Source organism: Octopus bimaculoides, chromosome 4, assembly GCF_046866305.1.
Source record: "Octopus bimaculoides isolate indiv1 chromosome 4, ASM4686630v1, whole genome shotgun sequence".
NCBI lineage: Eukaryota > Metazoa > Mollusca > Cephalopoda > Octopoda > Octopodidae > Octopus > Octopus bimaculoides.
Window position 1 is genome coordinate 106,782,859 of NC_142931.1, and position 25,292 is coordinate 106,808,150.

Sequence of the window (25,292 nt, forward strand, 5' to 3'; positions counted from 1 at the left end):
GAAAGCCACCACTGAGTCAGATCCATCTCAAAGTGCCTGTGAATTATTGTTGTTGCTTGGTGTTAGCAAGCAAACAATATTGACTCACCTAGCTCAAATCAGTAAAGTTAAAAAGTTGGATAAGTGGGTTCTACATGAACTCAATGAAAATCAGAAACAGCAATGTTTGGAAGCCTACATTATACTACTTTCTCGTCACAAAAATGGATCATTTTTGAATCGGATTGTAATATGTGATGAGAAATGGATCCAATACAACAACTGTAAATGTTCAGTACAATGGTTGGACAAAGAAGAGCCACCAAAATACAGTCCAAAAAGCAAAATTCCTCAAAAGAAGCTGATGGTGTGAGTTTGGTGGTCTGGCGCAGGTGTGATCCATTATGATTTCATTAAACCTGGTTCATCAATCATGGCCGAATTATACTGCAGCCAACTGGACCAAATGATGCAGAAACTTACAAAAAAAAAAAAAACAGCCTAGATTAGCCAACAAATCCACTCCTATTTTATTGCAAGACAATGCCAGACCACACATCGCAAAAATGATATTGGAGAAACTACAGAAGTTGGAGTTGGAAGTTTTCCATCATCCACCATACTCACCTGATCTTGTCCCTACTAACTACCACTTCTTCCAGAATTTGGATAACTTTTTGATAGGAAAAAAATTTAATTCCAAGGAACGCTGTAAAACAGGCCTTCCAAAATTTTATTGACTCTAGATTGCCTATGGCTGAAATGGTAAAAGTGTATTGACAATATGGTGCATACTTTGATGAATAAAACTATTCCTTGTATTTATAAAACATTAGGAAACTTTTTTCTTTTCTACAAATTTCATACTTAACGACCTAATATATGTATATATATTTATATATATATATGTGTATATATATATATGTGTGTGTATATATATATATATATATATATATATATATATATAGTTAGGGTATATTCTGTTAAGAATGTAGTAGAGTACAATATAAAGTTCATCCACCTTCAGATATACCCTGTGCTATCCAGTAGTAGTAGTATTATATGTACTCCCAAGTTTGCATTTGGGTATCTGTCATGTGTGAATAGGTAACTGAAAAAATTGGAGTCAACAAGGAGTACAGTTGTCCTTCTTGTTCACTCCAATTTTTTCAATTATATATATATATATATATATGTATATATATACACACACACACACACACACATGCATACACACATACCCATATCTGGTGTAGCATATAAATATATGCATATATATTTATTATCATCATCATCATTGTTATAGTTGTCATTTTATGTTTGCTGTTCATACTGGTGTGGGTTAGATGAGTCCTCTCACCTCGAAGGGCAAAGGGAATGTTGTCCTACTCATACTTTATTTTGGCCTGGTTTCTATAGCTAGATGCTCTTCCTGACACCAACCACTTTACAGACTGTACAGAATGCATTTTTCAAAATACCAGCACTAGAGTAGTCAAATTTTCTATACACATGAAAGGAACACACAACCCCATATATCTTTGTTCACTCATCACATATACATGCACACACAATATATATATATATGTATGTATATGGTATGTATAATGGGTTTTATACAGCAAACTTCTCAACCATTCAGCTATATTTGTGTCTATCAATGCCTACATAACTATCTATCTATTTATCCATATATACACACATACATGCCTCTACACACACACACACAGATACATAGTTATATACATATATATACACACACACACATATATATATACTTACATATGTGTGTGTGGGGGGCCTAATAGTTATGGTATTCAGTTCGCAAATCATAAGGTTTTGGGATCAGTTCTTGGTCAGAACAGTGTATTGTGCCTCTGGGTATGATATTTTATTTCTCATTGCTTGAATCTATTCATCTGAAATTTGTTCCAGCCCAGTGCTGGTACAGTTTTCTCTGCCTCTAGCCATTACATCAAAGAAAGGGTGCAAGTGCTAAAAAATTAAGCAAAAGCATAGTATATTCAGTAAAATCTTGTTCCCATAATTTGAGCATCTATGACTTACATTAGGTAAACAGTACATAACTCTATATCACCTTTTCTCTAAATCAAGCAACAAGATAGGCAGTAAAGTTCAATATTTTTTCTTTCTAAGCTTTTTATCTTCACAAGGTTTACTTTTATAGCTCTTGCTTCTAAGCTCTCATTCCATTTCTGGGAGTGTTCCTCTAATTTTTTAACTGATGCAGCAATGAGAATTAGGTTGTCAATATACAGGAGTTTCCATGAACAGCCAGTTTTGAGCCCTTCTATTGTGGCTTGGCAAACTTTAACAGAAGACTGAGAATCATGCCCTTATAGATACATAGCTGCAAGCTAAATTTCTTGTTGAACTCATTGCTAACCCTCACATTGTTGACAGTACCCCTGCGGATGCCTTGTTATTCATCTACACCCAATTTTCTTAGTAATAACCAGACTACAGATTGTGGAACCTGGCTGAAGGACTTCTCCAGGTCAATGGACACTTTTATTTACTAAGAACTCTTATAGTTATTTTATTAAGAAGAGGACATCAGTGGAATGCTTTCTAAGGTAGATTTCTTTCCATTTAGTTGTACTATTACTCTTACTAGTTTTATCACGTGATCCATCAAAAATGATACCTCTGTAATTGCTTCTTTTGAGAACATATTTACTCTTGTAGCAGTGACATGGATATCACTTATTCTGGTCATGGAATAAGTAATATCCTTGTCATTGTCCTGACACCTCCTTGTATTACCTGACTAACTATGTGAGTACCTACCACATGTCCTTTTTCACTAAATATTTTTAGCAACTAAACTAACAATCCTGATAGGCCAACTTTTATTTACTACATCTGTAACTTTAATTACACTTTCAGCTGTATAGCACTCAAAAGCTGGTCCCTATGTTGGGTCTACTTATGGTAATCATTCCCTCTCCTATGTATTTTTCTCACTCAGCAACATCTAATAGTAGCATCTCCATGCCTGTTTCTTCTCAGACTCAGTGAGGATTAGTATGCTACTATTACTCCCTCAAGAACCTGATTAACATTGGGGACCATGACCATGTGGTAAAAAGTATGCTTCCCAACCACAGACTTCAGTCTCACTGCATGATACCTTGGGCAAGTGTCCAGTGCCATATGAGTGAATGTGATAGACGGAAGCTAAAAGGAACCTGTCATATATATAAATATTATGTGTTTGTATCTGTGTGTGTGTCTCACCACTTCTTGACAACCAGTGTTGGCTTGTTTACATCCCCATAGCTTAGTGGTTTGGCATAAGAGACTGATATAATAAGTACCAGGCTTAAAAAAAATTAAATAGTGGGTTCAATTCATCCAATTAAAACCCTTCAAGGTGGTGCCCTGGCATGGCCACACTTCAGTGACTGAAACAAGTTGAAGATAGAAGATAAAACACATTCAAAAGATCCCACAGTTTGATTGGTTACAGAAACAGTATGCATACAAAAAATAGAATGAGTAAAATAACAAAACTTTTACAGCCATTATCCATATGCACCAAAGTAATATATGAATTAGAATCAAATAAGATTGAAGTAAACTTAAAGTCAACAAAATTGACTACCACCACACACCACAAATCATAAACATTCATAGAAACTACACACATACACAAGCATACATGCACACACACACCCACACACATACATACACACAATAACAGAAATAAACAAATACAGGTTTATAAAAATATGTAAAGGAACACAATGGAAACAAAATAGTTGTATAATTCTTGCTTGAGAATATGTGCGTGTATATGTGTATGTGCGTATCATCATCACAATCATCATTTTATATGTGTTTTACATGTTCATACTGCATTTGCTTCACCTTCAACCACAGTCCTTTGTCATCTGGCACACATAACAACAAATAAAAATGGGTCAATTCAGTTGTTTCATATATTGTACAATATGTACTAGGGACATTTTACCAAGATCTATCACTAGAACGGTTGTCAGCAGTTAGACCAAAATGTTCCCTCAACCTCAGATTTATCTCTCTTCTAAATAATAGCTCGTTATGTGACTTGTGGAGGCTATGGTCTCTTCATACATTGCAATTTTGTGTGCATAGCTACAGTAATATGTGTATACATATACATATTGTGCATGGCCACAGGCAAATGACAAAAACTAGTACAAGAATATATTATGCATAAATCTATGCATATATTTTGTATGTATGTATGTATGTATGTATGGATAGGTGGATGGATGGGTGGGTTGGTGTGTGGGTGGATGGATAGGAATCCATAAAGATTCTTTTTTTTATTTTCCTGGTATAAAAGCAATACTGCTTTATTTCTTTATGATAAACAAGGTGCCAAAGCCTCCATTGTGTTTTTTATAGATTACATTTATTCTCAGATAAGCAAAAGAATTTTCTGGAAGCAGGAATCAATTAGTCAATATTTGTTCTATTCAAATGTGATGATTAGATTCAATAACAATGTTTTCTAATCAGATGCATCCATCAGTGGGTGATTAATACTAATTACTTCAAACAGAGGACTCTAGTTAAAAGGAGCTTAATACTTCAAGTTAATGAAACACACATCAATTATTCTTATAAGCTTCTAACGTTTCTACCTCTAGGCAATACATTTCTATAACAACAATTATACATCTAGGAACTAGAGTCAACAATAGTTAATTAATATTCTTGACCAGGAGTATATCACAATGCCAGCCTATGAACTTAATGAATTACAGACCCTTTGGGCAGTGGGAATGCTAAATGAAACAAAGAGGAAATAATATTTACAGTTTTTCTAAGACATAGGAAATAGCTTTTGTCTTTAAAGGATTACAGGCACTGAGTATATTTAGATTGTATGGTTTACTTTAGGATCAATACATGTATTTTGTTTAACATTCGTATAATTATATACATACACATATATTGAATATGGATGTTTGTATCTTTTATCTTCTATCTTTTACTTGTTTTAGTCATTAGACTGTGGCCATGCTGGGGCATCACCTTGAAGAGATTTTAGTCAAAAAAAATTAATCCCAGTACTTATTTTTTGTTAAGCCTGGTACTTATTCTATCGATCTCTTTTTGCCAAACCGCTAAGTTATGGGGGCCATAAACACACCAATACCAGTTGTCAGGTAGTGCTAGGGGACAAGCACAGACAAGAAGACACACACACATAGATATACATAGGTATATATATACACACACATATATATATATATATATATATATATATATATATATATATATATATATATATACATACACATACGACGGGCTTCTTTTAGGTTACCAAATTCACTCACAAGGATTTGATCGGCCTGAGGCTATAGTAGAAGACACTTATTTAAGGTGCCACACAGTGGGACTGAACCTGGAACCATGTGGTTAGGAAGCAAGCTTTTTACCACACAGCCATGCCTGTGCCTTTAAATATATACATTTACATATATGTATACATATATATAAATATTTGTGTGGTTGTGTTTGTCCCCATACTGTTTGACAGCCTGTGTTGGTTTATTTACATCCCCATAACTTAGTAGAACTGGAGAAGAAGCTAAAAAATATGTAACAGTGATAAAAATATGTACTTGGGTTGATTTGTTCAAATAACCTGACAAGGTAGTACTCTAGTATGGCTGCAGTCCAATGATTGAAGCAAGTGAAAAAGTAAATCCCTAAGCCTGTCCACTCTATCCCCACCACCACCACTTATCTGTTCTTTGCAACTTTGTCTCTGTACTTGCCAGTATCAATGCTGTATGAATTAATGATCAATTGCCGGCTTCTTTTTCCATCAATACTGCAGAGTTTTCTGAAACTGATACCTCCACTAACGCAGCTTCCTCAGATTTTAAGAATACGTATGTGAAGAGAGAGAGAGAGAGAGAGAGAGAGAGAGAGAGAGAGAGAGAGAGAGAGAGAGTGTGTGTGTGTGTCTGTGTGTGTCTGTGTGTGTGTGTGTGTGTGTGTGCATGCATATATGTATAAATGTGTATATATGTATACACTTATATATATATGTATATGTATATGTATATATATATATATATATATGTATATATACATATATTTATATACGTATTTATATATATATATATATATATATATATATATATATGTGTGTGTATATATGTATTGTATGTATGTAGTCTATATATATATATATATATATATATATATATATATTTATGGATGTATGCATGTAGTCTATATATTTGCTTCTCTCTCAAGCTGGACTCAAGAATCATGTATGTCAACATAACCCTGTTGAAAAAGACTGAAGCAAATAGCTAAAAAAAAAAAAGCAGACTCATGGAATCATAATGCAGCTTCTATGTGAGGTTTGTCTTCACTTTTTCTCTTTGGCAATTACTTGGAATATGGTGGTAAAGTGCTGCAAAAGTTCATACTTAATCAATACTATCAGATCTTATATTTCTTAATGCTAGCAGCCATTACTAAAACTCTTCAGGGTTGTAAGTTAGTTTGTAGCACAATTTTTAATGTAAAGAGGAAAAAAAAGACTTATAATAAAACAACTCAACAAAACAAAAGTTGCATATAATTTATGTTCACATTCATCAATGTCTAATAAATGTCGACTTGAAGTTTCACTCCTAATTCTAATCTTTTCATCATCACCATTAACATCATTATCATCACAACCACCACTATTACCACCACCAACACCATCACTTTTGTCATCACCACCACTACCCATCATCATCATCATCATCTACAAAACAACTACAGCTGCAGCTTCCACTACAGTCATTGCCTCCTTTTTTAGTTTCTGTCTAACAGATCCACTCATAAGGCTTTGGTTGACCTGGGGTTATAGAGGAAAATATTTACCTAAGGTGCTGCATAGTGGGTCTGAAACCAAACCACATGGTTGGGAAGTAAGAGCCATGCCTGCACCCATGTATATATATCTTACATATATAAAATATAATGCCTGTCCTGTCAGTCACACTGGTAGATGGAAATGACAAACAGAGAGTGAGTGACGGTCAGAGATGCTAAATGCAGGCAAACTGTAGTAAAAGGTTTGCTCTGAAGTTGCTGGTACTTCAACCAAAATAAATCTGTAAATTTTTATCATAAACTGTATTTAGTTTATCAGATTCACACACACACACACATATATATATATATATATATATATACTAGACACAGGCGTGGCTGTGTGGTAAAAAGCTTGCTTCCCAACCACATGGTTCTGGGTTCAGTTCCACTGTGTGACACTATGGGCAAGTGTCTTCTACTATAGCCTCAGGCTGACCAAAGCCTTGTGAGTGGATTTGGTAGACAGAAACTGAAAGAAGCCCATCGTGTGTATATATATATATATATATATATGTGTGTGTGTGTGTGTGTCTTTATGTCTGTGTTTATGTCCCGTAACTTAGCAGTTTGGCAAAAGAGACCGATAGAATAAGTACAAAGCTCACAATGAATAAGTCCTGGGGATGATTTGTTCAACTAAAAGGCAGTACTCCAGTATGGCTGCAGTTAAATTACTGAAACAAGTAAAAGAATAAAAGAATATATATGTGAAACTAAATATTAATACACACACACACACACATATAATTAAGATTCAGTTGAATTAGGTACTTAAATTGAGGCACCTTGCTAGTTTGGTATAATCTGCACACCCTAACAATATTATTTGAATATTGAATATCAAGACTATTAGGGGTATTTGTACCCAATATTCCTGTCATGTCTGTAGACAACACAGCCCAGCTAATTGAACATATCTGCACTTGGTAATTCAGAAATTGTATTTTTTATTAAGGTACTATAGTATTTCCAAAGTGCAGATTCCAAGTAATAGGTTTATTACATCATGTGAAAAAGACCATTTTCATCAGATGAATATATGCATGAATTAAACATTTGTCCATATATTCACCTGATCAAAACGGTTTTTTTTTTCACAAGATGTAATAACTCTATTCATCAATAAAAACCACATCTGAAACAGCTGTAGTGAGTGAACAACTAGCCATCTTCTGTTATTTGTTTATTATTCACCTTACTTGGAACCTGCAATTTGAGTTTGATGATTTGAACTGTTCCAAATTTTACAAGCAGCAGATTAAATCTTTTGATTGCAACCTATTCTAAGATACAAACTGCTTGTTTTAATCCTTTAGCATTTAAACCAACCATATCAGTCCCAAACAATCTATCTGTTTTATGATTGTAACAAGAGGAAAATTAAGAATTAGGATCACCACTTTAAAAAGTATATTTATATGTGTGCATGTTAGAAGGCTTAAAACGTATAAATGTATGTTTCACATGAAGGAAACAATAAATATCAGAAGGCAATTTTTTTTTGTTTTTTGTTAATAAACAACAATTTATTCCTTGATCACACATGAAGTAGCAGGTACATCAGAGATAAGTGTTCAAGGCAATAGGATGTAGCAAGACATGAGTTAATTTCTTAATAAACATCAAGGTAGTTAGATCTGGTACTAAAATATCCAATGAGTTTTGTAGTGGTTGTGAGGCAAAGTAGAAATCCCATAGTTGTATGACTGTTGTTTTCTGATTGGCGTTAATTCAGCAACGTTTTGTTGTCTGAATGAACAACTGATGTGTTTACATCTCGATATCTTAGGAACTGATTATTACCTTTCAAAACTTGCACTTCACCGCTGGGTCATGTGTATTCTTCTGTGACCAGCGGTGATTGGATGTTTTGGGCATAGCACGATTGTGCTAAGTCACCAAGACAAAATAGTGCTAGCATGTCTTGCTAAATGTTCAAACAGACCAGATCCAGTCACTCACACCTATCTTACAATGTCATTCTGAAACTAAACAATCATATTATTGAAATCTTGAAGATAGAAGATAACTCAAAACAATGTGAGTCAATAAACATTACATTTCACTGAGTAATCTGAATGCTAATGGGTTAAAGTAACCTAAACCAAAACCTTCTATCTTCCAGTGAATTTATGTCCCAAACACCAGATTAATAATGTTAGTCATTTTACTAAATTCTTCATCATTATCAAAGTGAATGAAAACAAAGGCAGGGTGCTCCAGTAGAAATAGGTGAGAAGAGGGTTAATGGTTAAAAAATGGTAACAAGAAATTGTGACACACATACTCTTGGTTCTATAACACAAATTCCCTGTTTTAAAATTATCTTAATTAAAACTTCCCATGAAAATCTCATGTTGATTTATGTTAAAACATCAGCTAAATGATGACAAAATTGTCTTTAAAAATTTCTTTACCACATCAGGGTTGATGTTGAGCTAAGCAACAACATAGATGAATCTTCAATTAAAGAAGTTGGCTGTGTGGTTATTCAGTAACAAGCTAGTCTTTTGCAACTGACCGAGGAATATTCCTAGATAGTCACAAAATAATTTATCATATTATATGAATACAGGCATTTCAGGGTTTATTTCATGAATTGAATTCTCTCAAACCGAAAAATTTAACAGCATCAAAAAGTAACCATTCTGTTGCAGAAAAGTTATTAGTAACCAGCTTAAATATTGCTTCTTTTTGTTTCTTCCTTAAAAATGGCAGTGACCATTTTAACTTGAAATTCAAAGTTCTATTTTAACAATAAGAATAAAAAGGGGAAAAGTGAAAAATAAAAGTAACATGAAATAACAGAATTAAGAACATGTGTTCTGTAGCCAAGTTTCAGTTATACTGTACTTAACAAACCAATGCTGGTGCCATGCCCAATGTGACATTGGCCTGATGATATAGCTGGGTGACCTTGGCTCAATATAATCTATAGCAATACAATTTATAAACAAAATCAGGGGTATAGTATGTGATTTGATTGCACTGCACTGCAGCTAAATTGGCTCCCCCACTTCCTTAAATGTAAACATACCTTCAGCTGCAGCAAATATTTGTATATAAAGTGGTCACCCTGTACCCCACACAGCTCATACTACCCCACCAAATAAAATAATTACTTGAATCTATTGATATTTTCTATTTATTTATTCAGTTTACTGATTGTGTATTGGACCATCTTCAAGGCTAGCAGTGAGCTATAAAATGTGGATGAAGGCTAAATGTTGCCAAAAGGCAATAAATAAAATTTAAATAAGAGTTTCTCAGATAATGACAATGTTTCTATTGATGTCACACAAATCAGAAAAAGAGCCAAATATATATATATATATATATATATATATATATATATATATATATATATATATATATATATATATATATATATATATATATATATATATATATATATATATATATATATTGTTAAAGGAAACATAGAAATATTGTTATAGGTGCAGACATTACTGTGTGGTTGAGAGGATTACTTCCTAGCCACATATTTTCAGGTTCAATCCCACAGCATAGCACATTGTGCAAGTGTCTTCTATGAATGTGTTTGTTTGTTTGTGTGTGCGTGTGTATGTGAGTGTGTGTGTGTGTAAGAGAGAGAGAGAGAGAGTTTGTGTGTGTGTACTTGTATTTCTTTACAGTTCTATATTTAAGAGATGAGGAATTATTAACATTATTTACATTATTTACATTTGACGGATATTTGTCCAACAAACAAGATGAGGACAAATATCCGTCAAATGTAAATAATGTAAATAATGTTGTATTTCTTTGTCTTAACATTTCATGAGAGTCATAAATGAGCATCACTGTCATACAAATAATGTTTCTTTTCCAGTCTTCCATGCAAGCATGGAAAAATGAACATGAAAATACTGATGATATATATAGATATATATAGATATATTATATAAAAGTCAATGTCTGTGTGTTTGTGTGTTACTTATAGACTTGAAAACTACTGGACCGATCCTAATGAAATTTAGAACATAAAATCCAAGCCTAGGGAGAAGGGTAATGCCATATGTTTCATGCAATTTGGAGGGAGCATAAGGGATGGGGGGGGTGGTATAAACTCAAATGGATCTTTATGAAATTTGGAAATTATATTCTATGCATAAGGGTGGATGTAATGCAGTATATGTTTGAAAGTGAGGGGGTGTAAATGAGGCTATAACCCCCATGAAAATTCATATATTTTTGCTGTTGATGAAATTTTGACCATAGATATTAGACATAAATGAAGTAATATTCCTAAAATTTCAACTTCTTAGGAGGTTAGTAAGACCTCTTAATAGGGGCTTAGCCCCACAATTTAGGCATTTTTTTATGAGCCAAGACAAATACGATGATAGTCATGGAAGCTGTAGAGTCACCCGAGGATACAAGATGAGCATTATTTGTAATTCGGTGGTACAACAGTGTAAGAGTTTGCTTTGAGATATACTTAGATTGCGATTTCTACAATGTGGTGCATAAATTGTCAAGTAAAGGAGAGGCATCTTTGCCTCCACTGATTCAGTTGCAAAGTGTCATTTTGAGTAAAGTCATTTGGTTGCAGACTCCTTTGAGTCTTTTTATTATCACTGGGTCAGAGATAGTCCCCAGATAGTAACATTGATTTGAAGGCCTTTCCAGATAAGTGATTTATAGATTGCAAATTTATTCTGTTCAGTTACTTATCGGCATAGTGATCATTGGCAAACTCCAGAGGTGACACTTTCATTTCCTCTTAGCCCTCATGTCACACAGTTGTTAATGTTTATTTGAGTTGGGTCATGCCCTTCCTATTGCTATAGATCCGTAATGCAACTTACATCTGTGCCGGTCACCTGTATTGTGAGGAATCCTACATTGGGGAGTAGTAACAACTAGGGTAGAGTAGCTGACTGTTTATTGTGATCGTTGGTCTTTTTGGTTTCCTCTAGCGTTGCCCTCTTTTACAAACCCAGGGAACTTTCATATATTTCCGATTTCAAAGAAATTTGAACAATAGATATAAGACACAAGTTAAAAAAGATTCCCAGCAATTCAACTTCTCTGGTTGACTTTAAAACTCCCCTAATAGGGGCCTTAACTCCCACATTTTAGAGTTCCATGTGCTCTATTTTTCAAGAGCAAAAACCTTTGAATGGGTTTTATAAGATTTGGATTTTGGAATCTGGGCATAAAGATGAGTAGTATGGGATAAATATGTCATGATTAGAATTTTTGTTAGGGTGTGTAAAGAGGGAAAGAACCCCCATTAAAATTCTTAATTTCCAGTTTTTATGAAATTCGAATCATAGGTATTCCAGTTCATTAGAGAAAATATAAAAGAAAAGTCTAATTTTTCCATGTGCCACAGGCAACGCCAGGTATCTCTGCTAGTATATATATGTGTGTTGTGTGTGTGTGTGGATAGATAGATAGATAGATAGATATACACACCCAAATACATACGTACAATGTCTGATTAAAAAGTATCAGGACTGTTGCTATAGCAACAGAACTTATGCATACAAAGTGAAACTGCTTGCCACAAATTGACTTTGAATTGTGCATTGCTCACGTTGTTTATAGCAGTGACTGAAAGTAAAGTGTGTAGACTGTGGTCTCCTCACCACACCACAGAGGTTCCATCAGTCACCATGGCAAAAAAAATATATGTATGTGGACACATGCATGAAAAGAAATTTGACTTGAAGATCATTATGACTAAGAATCTTTCAAAATGTCAAATCCCACTTGAAAGTAACAAAATTTCAAGAGTCAAGGAAAACCAAGAAAATGTGATAGCATGCAGCTGACTAGCTGCATACTATCCCCCCAAAAGGAGTCCAGGAATGCTTGCATCAATGGAAATGATGCTGGATAAAGTGTGTGGTTTCACAAGGGGACTACTTTGAAGGCGATTAAAAGCTGACTTGATATGTGTTGCAGTTTTCTTTTTATAGTACCAGTCCCAATACTTTTTGATCAGACCTAGCATGCACACACACGCGTGCGCACACACACATACACACACATCATCATCATCATCATCATCATCATTTAATTTAATTTAATGTTCGCTTTCCATGCTAGCTTGAACTGAACAATTTGACAGAAGACTACAGCAAGCTTTACTGTCTGCTTTGGCATAATTTCTACAGCTGGATGTCCTTTCTAATTCCAATGATTTTACAGAGTATACAGAGTGACTTTTGCATAACAGCAAAGTTACAAAGTAACTTGCAAAACATGATCTCTCGACTGAAAAGGGAATAGTATTGAGTGAGATGGCTTTGTGCCTGGTGATGAGAGGTTAGAGTATGATAAATAGGCAAAAGTAGGTGTCTTGTTATAGAGGAGTTACATGGCCACCCTAGTTGGAAATGGAGAAAGAGAGACAGAATGAGAAGAGATCGTGATGAAGACATGTTGGGGCATCCCTTCAAGTTACAGGGAGGAGTATATAAGTGAAATGGTATAAAGGATTGGTTAGGGTGTATGGGCAGGTCAATTTGTAAAAGTGTAAAAGGAAAGATGGAGGGGAGGGGTATGAAGTAAATGATGAACACAGATGGCGGAAGGGGGGGTGTTAGGAAGATGAGTTGGATGGGGGGAGATCTCTCAGGGACAGATTGTGTGCTAACGTATAGGCATAAATAACAAGCCTTTAGGGTCTCAGTTTTAATTAGATGGGAGGGTCTTTCTAAGAACAGCAAATTACCAATTGTCCTGGTCCTTTGTCATCTCCTCTGCATGGCTTAACATCTGGAGGTCATGTTTTACCATTTCATTCCATGTCTTTCTGGGTTTTCCTCTTTTACAAGTTACATCCACATTTAGCAAATGGCACTTCTTTACGCAGCTATTCTCATCCATATGTATTACATGACCATACCAAAGTCTTCTCCGTTGCGCACTATATCTGATACCTCTTATGCTCAATTTTTCTCTCAACACATTTGCACTTTGTTATACATGCACACTGACATTGTACATCCAGTAGAGCAGCTAGCTTCATTTCTTTCAAGCCTTCATGTCTTCTGCATTCACAGCCTGTGTTTCACTTCCACACTTTCATGTAGCTAGCTGTTCATATACAAGCATCATACAAACTGCCTTACATTCTGAGGATGAGGTTCTTTGTTGCCAACAATGGTAAGAGCTCTCTATACCTTTTCCAGCCAGTTCTAGCAACTATACTTTCAGAGCATTCTCCTCCACTGCTAATTAGGTCACTTATAAAAAGAAACTCTCTACTATCTCTGAGGAACCTCCTGGGCATTTGAGGAAATCTATTTCATGTGTATTCTTCATGTTCATTGTTCCTGCACTTCTGCTACACAGAGAGACAACATTCTCTTTGAACCTTTCTGTGATTCCACTGCACCTCTTTTGTGTCCATTGCTTGCACTGGGTACAGTGCATGGAATTTTACCTATACTTTTCTATGTATGGAGCAGGCCCATTTCCCCTGAAGGGATTAATAATTTGTTTGGCTTCCTCCTTACTAAGACGTAGGTCTTTGCTAAGTTAACTCTAAGCCTTTTGATTCATATACATATACATATATATATATATATATATATATATATATATCTACATATATATATATATGCACACACACATACATATATAGGCAAGGCTGTGTGGTAAGAAGCTTGGTTTCAACCACATGGTTTTGGGTTCAGTCCCATAGTGTAGCATCTTGGGCATCTTCTACTATAGCCTTAGGCCAACCAAAGTCTTGTGAGCAGGATTTGATACATAGACACTGAAAGAAGCCCATTGTGAGTGTGAGTGTGCGTGTTTGTCCCACCAACACTGCTTGATGACCAGTGTTGGTGTGTTTATGACCTCTTAACTTAGAGGTTTGGCAAAAGTGAGTCAATTCATTCAACTAAAAAGTCTCCAAGGTGGTACCCCAGCATGGCCACAATCTAATGACTGAAACAAGTAAAAGATATATATATATATATATATATATATATACATACACATACCGAGTAAAGCACATAAATGTGAAACAAGATGAGAAGAAAATAGTACTTGAATACTAGAGGTAGAGTAATATGCTTTATTATTATATGCTTTATAATATGTTTTACTATTATTCTTGTGATCAAGAATCTTGATCACAACTGCCCAATGAACAGGAACTTGAAACTCTGACTAGCAGTTTTTTGTGATATTTTTGTGATGTGTTACAGCTTTAATAATAAAGTTTGTATATATATATATATATATATATATATATATATATATATATATACATATACATTGGGTTATCCCATAAATAATGCAGCTTTATCAATTGCATGAACTAAAGGTCAGAGAAGGAATGGGATAAGCTATATGCATCAACTTGCTATAAAAGCAGGTAGTATTTATGCTTAGTGCAAGCTTTGAAGAGTGTGGTTCGATTTTAACAGCTATTTTTTCAAAGCTATAATGGAAATGACAAAGGAGCATATTTGGCATATTTTGCTTTATGAGTTCTATAAAGGCAACAATGCAACAGAAAGTGCGAGGAACATTAATGCAATATATGGGGATTGGACAATAAGTGTAAGCCAGTGGTTCCAGAAATTCCAAGCTGGAAACTATAGCCTAGAAGACGAACCTCATCCTGAAAGATCTGTAGAGCTCAACGAGGACGTCCTATGGAACAAAATCCTATTGTAACTGTTAAGGAACAAGCAGTGAAGCTTGGATTTGTTCATTCAACCATTCATCGACACCTGTGTGCCATTGGAAAAGTCAGCAAATTGGGTCAATGGGTTCCTCGTAAACTTTTTGAGTCTAATCACACACAGAGAATGAATGTGTGCTCTTCTTTGCTGTCACATCTCATGAATGAAGTTTTTTTGGACCGAATAGTGACTGGTGACAAGAAATGGGTTCTCTACAAAAATGTCAAGTGCCAAAGACACTGAGTAGGGAAAGGAAAAACATCGGCACCCCAGGCTAAAGAAGGTCTTCACCCACGTAAGGTGTTGTTATCTGTTTGGTAGGATATGAAAAGTTTAGTCCACTTTGAACTTTTAAACCCAAACCAATTGATAACAAAGGAGATCTACTGTGAGCAACTTGCAGCTTAAGTCGGCACTTTGGTTTCAAGATAAAAGGTTTACTTCCATCAAGATAATGCTAGGCCACATACAGCGAGGATAACATTCCAAAGGCTGGAGCAGTTTCAGTGGGAAATGATGCCCCAGCCACCATATTCATTGGACATTGTCCCATCTGATTATCATTTATTCCGCAGTATTCAAAATCATTTGGACGGAAAAAATATGAATTCTGTAGACAAGGTCAGAACAGTACTGGAGGAGTATTTTTCACCATGGACAAGTGAATTTTGGAAGAGGGGCCTTGCAAGTCTACCAGATAGATGAAACAGCATTGCAAAAAATGAAGGATAGTACATTTTAGATTATAAAAGAACTTTGTTCATCTTAATTTTGAAAAATAAAAGAAGTATAAAAAAACCACATTATTTATGGAATGACCCAATATATATATGTAAATACATACATATATATATATATATATATATATATATATATATATATATATATATATATATATACATTCACTAAATTTATATATACTCAAGTACCCAAAATAACAAGGAGTTTCTACCTCATAAACAGGAGTTACACCACAGTCATTTTGTGATCTTTGCTACCCTGGTATCTATTAACCAATTTATTCAGTCCGAGTTATTTATTAATTAGGAGAAAATAAATACATATAATAATATATATATATATATATATATATATATATATATATATATATGTGTGTGTGTGTGTGTGTGTGTGTGTGTGTGTGTGTGTGTATGTAATATATATATGTACATATTTATATATATACACACACATATATAAAAACACATATATGCATACAATACATACACAACACACACACATACATATTTATTTATTTATTTATGTAACAAAAAAATATATGTCTGAAGTAAACAGTCTGTTTTGTAACTAAAACCAACTAATACTAAACCAATCATGTGTAAAATTGTATACATGTAATATAAACACTACATATCACAAATAGATGTTTGCAGGTGTGTATAAATCACAAAAAATTAGCTGTGTAAAAATCTTGCATTCACTTGACAACAAAGTAAGTTGGGTGGAGCAATAAACTGGGACATTTTAAGGTGTATTAAAATATACAAACAGCAATGTAGTAGTGATATTAGCAACACTCAGATATGTAAACACAAAATATAGTGAAATTTAACAAAATCTGTTGAATAAACTGAGACAATAACATTGACTTGAAAAGGTCACATCATCCAAAGAAACAGATTGTAACACAATGTTAATTAACAGAACTTGAATGAAAAAATGAAAAGTTTTCTTCTTAAACATCAAATATTTTCCTTGAATGCACAGATGAAGTTGTGTAGATATGAAGTTTGCTTCCCAAGTGCAGAGCACTTTGGGCAAGTGTCTTCTACTATATATAAATATACACACACATATACATATATATATACACACACATATACATATATATATATGTGTGTGTGTGTGTGTCTGTATAAATATATTTATGTGTGCGTGTCTTTGTTTGTCACTGCACTATTACTTGACAACCGATGTTGGTGTGTTTACATTCCTGTAACTTAGCAGTTTGGCAAGAGAGTCCAATAGAATAATGTTCTCCAACTAAAAACATTTGTCTCCCCTTACACACACTTCCTGTTTTGACACCACACTTCCTGCTTAACACAAACTTTTAACCTTTTTTTAAACCTAACACAACTCTCAATTCTCATGCATCCTTATTTTTTCCAACCATTATATACATGAACTACCATTGTGAGTGTATGTATGATTATGACTCCTTGTCTTGACATTATGTGATAGTTGTAAATAATTATGATGTCATACATGTAGTGTTGCACATATCCAATATTCTGTTAGAACATGTCTGACTATGGGGAAATTTTACCCTGCATGGAAACAGGTAAAAACAGGTGACAGTAAGGGCTTCTGACCAAAGAAAATCTGCTTCAATAAACACCATCTGAGTGAAGCAAGCATCGAAAAGTAGATATTAAAATGATGATGATGATGATGAAGAAGAAAAAATGCATGCGATAATTAAATTATTATGTGCATGCATAGCTTCCCCACCAGAGATCACTCACAAGAATAAATTGATAACTCAAATAAAAAAAAAATCCTTAACAATAAATATTGCATGCTGTTAAAAAGTAATTATGAACTGTATAAACCTGTATTTTATACAAAAAACTATAATTGTCTTCATTAGCAATAGCTGCTCCTGCATGCCTTTATTTACAAAAACAATATATTCAAAGTGAAGGTGCATGGCTTAGTGCTTAAGGCATTTTGCTCACGATTGTAAGTTAGAAAACCAGCAGGGAATTGTGTGCTTGAGCAAGTCACTTTATTTCACATTGTTCCATTCCACTCAGCTGGCAAAAATGAATAGTACCTCTTATTCAAAGGGTCAGAATTGTCACATTCTGTGTCATGCTGAATCTCTTTAAGAACTACATTAAGGGTATGCAGGTCTGTGGAGTGCTCAGCCACTTTCACATTAATTTCACGAGCAGATTGCTCCGTTGATCAGATCAGCTGGAACCCTTATCATCATAACCAGAGTGCCAGTTGATATTCAAATAAAAGGCTTGGTCTTAAGTGTTCTCTAGTTTGATAAGTTCACTTTCAAATTTGGAAAAGTGCCACAGAAGATGAAACATCCACTTAGCCCTGATCCTGAAGTCACTAACTACCAGTTTATCTTGTGGGGTACATTCTTCGCCTGGGAAGGTTTTGGTATTTATAAGCAGCCATCTTTCCCTTTTTCTGGCAAATATAAAATAAAAGTTGCTAGAAACAACAGCCAAATTTCCCTTAAATCACACAAAGTAAACGGAATTTAAAAATTTTTACATCAATGGAATTTTTTCGATGTGAACTTTCCAGTGCAGTAATTAGATTTTTTAAATTCCGTTTACTTTGTGTGATTTAAGGGAGATTTGGCTGTTGTTTCTAGCAACTTTTATATTTCTTCCCATCTACCTGTACACACAATCATTGACTACAATATAACTCACATTCGTCAATGTTTTGTAAATATACCACGATTTTCACTAGGGTGTTAGAGTTAGGGTTTTAGGGTTACGGTTAGGGTTAGTGTTACAGTTGTGGGGTTAGGGTTTAGTGTTAGGGTTAGTGTTAGGGTTAGGATTAGGGTTAGGTTTAGGGTTTTAGGGTTAGGGTTGGGTAATCGTGCGGGTGTTAATCTGAAAAATTACAGAAATGTGAAAACTACTGACCCTGCCATCTATCACAACTTTTGTTGTTCTGTTTAATATTTACATAGATCATGCCTCCAAAGAAGAGTTTGCTGGGGAAAGAAAGCAACCGGTTTAAAATGACAGCAACAGACTGCAGCAATTCACCACATTCCAGAAGCTACTTTGAACGTAATGCAAAATGGTGCATCAACATCTTCTGCTCAATCTGATAGAATTCTGGCAGAACTGTGTAGCAACAGATCGCCAGCAATTGCTTCATCAGAAATTGCTGTCCTAGCTCCTGCGAAAAGGGTTTACCCTGCTATGTATAATCAGAGCAGCGCAAAAATTTGTTTTGCACAAGCATTTCTATAGCCAATTAGACGGATGAAATTTATGTACGCTTAATAATGTTACGCAAAACAGCCTTCAGACTTTCCCTATTAATTTCATTGTCTTTTGAATTATGGACATATTTACATCATAAGGGTTCTTTCGTTTTAAGGCTTTCTTTTTTAGTTGATTTTCACCTAGCAAGACTTATCGTAGATGGCGTAATAAGTCACACTCGGGCAATGTCGGGTTATACTGCTAGTAGAAAATAAAGTAAGATGTACTGTTACTCACTAATAATGAATGATATTGATTTAAGATGATGATAAAAATAATGAAGGTAATGACTGCACAGCAAAGAAAATATAAAGCTCTTCAAGTGACACTTCTTCTTCAAGTGTTTTAGGGGATGTCGTTCCTTCCTGCAAGGCTTTCTTGACAGGCTTGAGGAACATTGTGATGGGAAGTTGCTGTCATTGCTTCTTCTTGGTGGTGAGGAAAATTTCATATGTTTGGATGGCAGCATCAATGACATTTTTAAGTTGGAGAGATTGAACCATATAGGGATACCATGCTTCTGCCTTCCCTTGCAATTCCTTTGCTGTCCTTAAAAGGTCAAACAAACATTTGATTGTCAGGCCCATCTCATCCTCCACTTTCTCTTGATCTGGCGCTTCCTCCTCTTCGCTGGCCGACTTAGTTAACTCCAACAAATTTTCATCTGTCAGCGTTTCAGAGTGGGCATCGATGAGATTGTTGACCTCATCTTGTGTGATGTTGTCAATACCTTCACCTCCAAGTATCTCTGCCAGTTTCACTGCATTGTTGACAGCCTCATGCTGAATATCTTCAGGTGAGAAGCCCTCATAGTCCTAGACACACTCTGGCCAACCTTCTTCGAGCATGCGATGAGGGCTTCTTTTTTCAGTACTCCTTTAACTTGAAATTCTTGTCCAAATCTGTTGCGTCCACAAGGTGTTGGAGAGAGTTTCGAGTGTAAAGTGCCTTGAAGGAACAGATCATGCCTTGATCCATAGGCTGGATGAGGGAGGTGGTGTTAGCAAGGAGCATCCAGTGGACAGGCAGCAGCTTTTTATTCTTATTTTTGAAGGCCCTCGGGTTTGTGGACTTGTAGATAAATCCTGGTTTTATCATGAAGCCAACAGCATTGCCACACGTAATTAGTGTGACTCTGTCCTTCTGTGCCTTAAATCGTGGGGCTCTGGCTTCGTCCTTCATGATGTACATTCTGGAAGGCATCTTCCAGAACAAGCCAGTCTCAGCCATATTGAAAACCTGTTCTGGCTTGTATCTGCCTGAAGGTCTCAAAGTACTTCTTGGTGGCCTCTTTGTCAGCTGATGCTGTCTCTTCATGCAAGGAAACACACTTTATTCATATATATATATATATATATATATATATATATATATATATATATATATGAAAAACAAGAATGAAAATGCTACTTTCTTAAAATTGGGTACATTTTAATTTTCCTTTTACATGTTTCGGTTTTTGAAAAAACCTTATCAAAAATATGTACTAAAATGGAATATGTAAAGAGAAAAGAACTATTTAAAAACTAAAAGAAGACAGTCATATATATGTATATATTTGTGTGTGTGTCTGTCTGTGTTTGTACCCCCACCATTGCTTGACAACCGATGTTGCAGTGTTTACATCTCCATAACTTAGCGGTTCAGCAAAAGACACTGATAGAATAAGTACTAGGCTTACAAAGAAGAAATCCTACGGTTGATTTATTTGACTAAAGGCGGTGCTTCAGCATGGCTGCAGTCACATGACTGAAACAAGTAAAACAATAAAAAAAACTATGACATTTTAATTCCAAGTAATGACGGGTATCTCTGCTAGTCTATGTGTGTGTGTGTGAGTGTGTGTGTGTGTGCATATATATATATATATATATATATATATATATATATATATATATATATATATATATATATGTTTATATGGTAAGAAGCTTGCTTCCAAAGCACATGGTTTCGGGTTCAGTCCCACTGCATGGCATCTTGAACACTCTATTGTATTCCGTAAGAGATCTTTTATATATATATATATATATATAGAGAGAGAGAGAGAGATATTCTCAACCAAAACTGTCAGACGAACGGGAACATGAAACGCTGAGTAACAGTTTTTATGATCCCTTTACAGCTTTATTAATAAAGCATATTACTCCACCTCCGGTATCCGAGTACTGTTTTTTACACCTAGTTTCACATTTATGTGCTTACTCTGGTATATATATATATATATATATATATATACATATATATGACAACGTTTATAGGAGAATGTTCGTGTGCTGCGAAATGGGCAAGTGCACGCACTTCCAATGTTGAACCCAGTTTTAAAGAAACATTTTGACTAATAAAATTCTTAATTGCAGAAATAATTTTTTTTTTCCTTTTGAACTTAGACAAAGTTACCTCTTTTATACATGACGTTAATCTTTACGAGAACTTATACAAACTGAAAACTACACACACAAAATAAAATAACAGTTATAAAAATGAAATCACATACCGATATTTCTACAAGATTATTCAGCACTGAACAACAAACATATAAGTGAATGAATCGATTAAGAGCAGCTATCTGTCACAATACACCTTCGTATTACTATTGCTCCTACACACTACCCAGTTCACCTAAGCCAAAAGAATAAATGAACAGTGAACAAGCTTTTAAAGTAATACCACACATACCAGAGATTAATGACATTTTAACACAATCATTAGGTTACAGGTTGGGTGGTGTTTAACTGAAGGTGGCTATGGCTAGTCGGTCCTCCACTTCTATTTTAGGCGCTTAGTTGGTACGCCTTAGGTCAACCCTCATTCAGCAGAGCCATGAAGAGATGCATTCCAGCCGTGACCATTCTGTCTTTACCGTCATGTAGGAATATGTAATAAATTCCTTTACTTACCCTATGATTGTAGGGTGTGATTCAAAACTTTTTAGCTGCTGTTTCTAACATATACGAGCAACCATACAGAGGGTTCATTCGTTAGCTAGTCGTTACTGATTGTTTAGCTCACTATCAGCACTGTACGAGCAGACTCATAATCAGAAACATCCCAGCCGTGACGACCACGATTTTTCACACATAATCTGTCTATGTGTCTTCAGTATTTTGATACAATAGAGTATCATTTGGTGGGGATTTTGCTTATTTTTATGAAAAGTGAAGTGGCCCACATTGAGGCCTGCTATCGCATTGTTAGTACAATATGACGCACAACTTTCCCGCACACAACCAAATGAAATAATAGCTGTTGTATTTTTATGTTGTTCCATAGGGAGTACAAGATAAAAGGTGAGCGAATAAAAGATAATACGATATACGTATAAATGAGATATTATTAATACAAAATACAGAACATGCTGGGAAAAGGAGAAATAAACTAAATGGAATCAGAATTTAAAAGAAACGCATTTGTAAATATTTTGAAGAGTTTACATGAACAGAAAAAAAGCAAAATTTTTTCATGTACCTGATTTAAAAGATTGTGCGTACACAGACACACACCAATTCACAAACACACACATAAGTTTTAACGCATGCGTGACTGTGCGATAAGAAGCTTGCTTCCCAACCACATAGTTCCGAGTTCAGTCCGACTGCGTGGCACCTAGGGCAAGTGTCTTCTTCTATAACCTCGAGCCGACCAAAGCCTTGTGAGTGGATTTGGTAGACGGAAACTGAAAGAAGCCTATCGTATATATATATATATATATATATATATATATATATATATATATATATATGTGTGTGTGTGTCGTATATACATATATGTATGTATATATTTGTGTGTCTGTGTTTGCACCCCACCATCCCTTGACAGCTGATGTTGGTATGTTTACGTCCCGTAACTTAATGGTTCGGCAAAAGAGTCCGGTAGAATAAATACTAGGCTTACTAAGAATAAGTTCTGGGATCAGTTTGTTCGACTGAAGGCGGTGCTCTAGCATGGCCGCAATCAAATGACTGAAACAACTAAAAGAATAAAAGAATATATATATATGTAATCATACAGGTGTATATATACACACACATTATATAATATATATTTTTTCTTTTACTTGTTTCAGTCATCTGATTACGGCCACACTGGTGCACCACCTTTAGTTGAACAAATCGACCCCAGGACTTATTCTTTGTTAGCCTAGTACTTATTCTATTGGTCTCTTTTGACAAACCGTTAGGTTATGGGGACGTAAACACACCAACATCAGTGTCAATCGATGGTGGGGGGACAAACACAGACACACAAATATGTACATGTGTGTGTGTGTATGTGCGTGTCACCATCAACATTGTCATTTAATGTTTACTTTTCCTTGTTTGTTTGGATGAGACAGAATTTGTTGAGACAGATTTTCTATGGCTGGATGCCCATCCTTATGCCAACCACTTTGCAGAATGTCTCTGAATATCAATATATATATGTGTGTGTGTACATATGCACATGTGTTTATGTATGCATGTATACACATGCACAGGAATGTATATTTGTGTGTGTGTGTGTGTGTGTGTGTGTGTGATAGTTGCAAACAATGAGAATGAGTACTCAACACCACATTTGGTGAATAAATACATTCTTTATTTGTGGCTCTACCAAGTTGCCATTCCTTTCATGTGATGATACTACAATTATCAAGAATTCTGTTTAAAAATATTGGTAATCTGTGATTATTTGAGATAAGCCTATGTTGCGAGTTGGATGAATAGCTTTATCCAGACGAAGGTGGATTACTAATATCTTGTAGTGGAATGCTTGATAATGTGATACTATCATATGAAACTAATCGTAGCATAGTAAATACAAATATATGGAATATATTTATCCTCCAAATGTGATGTTGAGTTCTTATTTTCAGTGTTTGTCACTATCATACCCACACCCCTGTGATTTTCAAATAAAAAGACTCCACATTAATTACAAATTAGCTAATTTTAAGATTAAAATCTTAAATAGATTTCCTTCTATCTTCAGCGCAATATATGTAAAAAATATACGAATGAATGTTTAGACCTCCCTTAAAATAACTATATATATATATATATATATATATATATATATATATATATATATATATATATATATACATACATATATATACATATATATATGTATATATATGTATGTATGTATATCCTTACAACATTGTTGTAAGGACGTACATGTTAACACATGGAAGATTCAAAAATATTTCCCCACCCTCTTCCTTCCACATTATATTTTTTCAAATACCACCACCCCCACCTTGCTAATTTCTGTGATTTGGCCAAAACAGCCCTATTGAATACTACCGGTCAAATGGCCTTGCTTAAATTCCTCAATCCTCTCACTACCTGCCCTTTTTTTAATCCTTATTTCTCTCTACATTTATATTCTTCTCTCCTACTGTGCTCTCTACACATTCTGATTAAATATTCCATGTGTTAACATGTACCTCCTCGCAAAATGTAAACTTTCATTTAATCAAGATATCCCTGGCCTGAAGAGTAGCCTACGGTATACATCTCACTTGGATATTTACCACTTCCGAGGTTCCACTTGCTATGAAGCATATGTAGCCCAGATTTTATCTACTCCATTCCTTAACTTCTGTATTCTTATCCACACACCCAGCAACCCCAGTCACCTACTATGAAATATAAAAAGAACATTTTTCAGTTTATTGTACTTTGACACAAAAAAAATCCACAACCTCCCATCTCAATAAACCACTATTGTCCCTTACAGATTGCTCGAA

General features: G+C 34.8%; 1 protein-coding gene across 5 annotated transcripts in view; it reads right to left on the reverse strand.

Moving 5' to 3' along the window:
• LOC106883648 (uncharacterized) overlaps positions 1-23,175 on the reverse strand; it is a 654,180-nt gene extending 631,005 nt beyond the window's left edge. Inside the window, exons 1-2 of one of the 5 annotated variants that reach the window (XM_089351157.1) lie at positions 23,027-23,160; positions 7,488-7,556 (exon numbers count right to left, since the gene is read on the reverse strand). The gene's annotated coding sequence lies outside the window, so the exon portion shown is untranslated. Of the gene's footprint in view, positions 1-7,487; positions 7,557-22,055; positions 22,760-23,026 lie in introns of those variants that run through there. The other 4 variants (XM_014934744.3, XM_089351155.1, XM_089351156.1 and 1 more) reach the window with 4 other exon arrangements.
• Positions 23,176-25,292: the final 2,117 nt, after the last annotated feature.